This window comes from Ambystoma mexicanum, chromosome 3q (genome assembly GCF_040938575.1).
Source record: "Ambystoma mexicanum isolate Mex_15411 chromosome 3q, UKY_AmexF1_1, whole genome shotgun sequence".
Taxonomy (NCBI): Eukaryota; Metazoa; Chordata; class Amphibia; order Caudata; family Ambystomatidae; genus Ambystoma; species Ambystoma mexicanum.
Genome location: NC_090926.1, coordinates 840687318 through 840689952, shown reverse-complemented (window position 1 = coordinate 840689952; position 2635 = coordinate 840687318).

The window sequence follows — 2635 nt, the reverse complement described above, 5'->3', positions numbered from 1 at the left end:
TTATTGCAACAGCTGATTATGTTGCTGTGCACGCCCAAGATAAAGAAGGGAGAGCATGGAGGGCGGTGATAGCACTAGCAGAAGGATGTAGGCTGACCCAGGTGTCAGATGAAGAGTTGTTTTCAGAAGAAAAGGAGGAAAATGAAATGGTGTTCATGATGAGTGTAGAAATGTGGCTAACAGTGGCTCACAAACAAGTGGCACAGAAAATTGCAATGGCACTTGAGGCACCCGCTGGCACACCAGTCCCATTTTTTAAAGAAGATATGTCAAAGGTGCCAAAATCATTATGGACTATTAGCCCTTATGATGTAGGATGCATTAAAAGCATAGGGGGTGTAAGGATAAAATTAAAAAAGGGTGCCATACTACCAAGAGTGAAACAATACCCATTGTCAAGAGAGGCAGATGAGGGCATATACGAAACCATAACAGCCCTTATAAACAATGGCATATTGGTCCCCTCAGAATCCCCATGCAACACAGCTGTGTACCCGGTGCGCAAGGCTAAAGGAGGGTCTTGGCGGTTCATACAGGACCTCAGACCGTTGAACAACATAGTAGAAGCAGAGTATCCAGTAACAGCAAACCCGGCCACAATTTTGTGTGGCATTCCAGCAGAAGCATCACGGTTTACAGTGATTGACCTTAAAAATGCTTTTTTCTCAATACCATTACACCCAGACTCACAAGACTTGACAAGCTTCACTTACCGAAATAGGAAGTGGAAACATACCAGATTACCACAGGGATATTGTGAATCACCTTCAATTTTCAATAGGGTAATACAGATGGATTTGGGTAACGTTGAGTTGGAAAGCACAGTGTTACAGTATGTGGATGACATAATAATTTGCAGTACAAATGAAGATAAATGTAGAGAGGACTCATTAAAAATGTTAACGATATTGGCTTAAAAGGGGTACAAGGTAGACATGGAAAAGATACAATACTGTCAGGAACAGGTACTTTACATTGGCCAACTGATATCACAATATGGAAGAAGGATTGCACCACAAAGAGCACAGGCAATATCAGGCACTCCCGTGCCACAGACTGTAAGAGAACTGCAGCAATTTCTGGGACTGTGCAACTACTGTAGAGCATGGGTATTTGATTACAGCTCTTACATAGGACCCCTGCTTGAGGGTTTGAAGGAAGCAAATAAAGGGGAGAAAAAGTTGGGATGGACTATGGAAATGAAGGAGGCATTTGATGAATTAAAAGAAGCAATATCAACTGCTCCAGTACTAGCATCCCCAGACTATGAGCGACGATTTTTTATATTTTCACATTGCGACTCAGCAGTAATGAAAGCAGTATTGGCCCAAAAGACTAGCATGGGCTATAAACCAGTAGCATTTTACAGCGGTCACTTAGATCCAATAATGTTAGGACAATTCTCTTGCGAACAAGGTCTTGCTGCAGCTGCATTTGCAGTAGAAAAAGCATCATCAATAACTATGGGGTGTCCAACTACACTATTTGTAGAACATGCACTATTTGCGATATTGAATAAACCTAAGTCCACACTGACGACACAGAGGGCAACAGGTTATGAGATTATTTTGTCCAAAGCTGAACTGGCAATTGTTAGATGTAGCACGGTTAACCCTGCAAGGTTCCTAGCAGAAGTAATTGAAGAGGGAGATTACGCCCACGACTGCACCCAAGTAACTGAGATGTACTCATGTACTAGGAAAGTTGAAGAAAACGCACTAGAGGGAGGTGAGCTTTTGTTTATTGATGGGTCATCAACTATTGATCAAGGAGACGGGATAAGGAGGACTGGGGCAGCAGTAGTACAAATGATGGAAGCGCCAGTGTGTGTGGCTATTAAGTGTGTACAATTACCACAGCATTACTCTGCTCAAGCGGCGGAACTGGTTGCACTCATATTGGCACTAAAGGAAAGTTTTGATAAAAAAGTTACTATATATTCCGACAGTGCATATGTTACATCCACTGTCCACTCAGGGCTATCAAAGTGGAGAAGAAGAGGGTTTAGGAGAGCTGACGGCACTCCAGTACAACATGCCCTCTTGTTGGCTGAACTAATTGAAGTAATAAACGATCCCCAAGAACTAGCCCTAGTAAAATGCACAGCACACACCAATGGAGAAGACTATATATCAAAAGGAAATGCAGCAGCAGACGCACATGCAAAATATGCTGCATATTTTGGTGAGATATGGAACCCCACAGACTCACAGAGAGGGAGAGGGAGGGGAATAGCGAGGGAGATGTTAATAAAAGAAGGGTACACCCATCTCCCAGCCACCCAGATTATGGAGTTACAAGCGGCTGCACCAATGGCCGAAAAAGAAGTATGGGTGAAAAGAGGATGCACAATGTCACCAACCGACGCACTATGGCGCCAGGGTGGCACTGGGAAAGTTGTAATACCATTGGCATTGTTAAATACCGCCTTGAACCAATTACATCACCCTGCCCATACAGGCAAAGAAATAATAGCAGCACGAATTAGAGAAGATTGGTTCTGTCCCGAGTTAACATCCCATGTGTCAAATTTTATCAGCAATTGCCTTACATGTCAACAGTTCACGGCCGGTCATACTTTAAAGGTGATAAGAGGTACCATACCCCGACCAGAAGGACCTTTTCGGCACCTCCA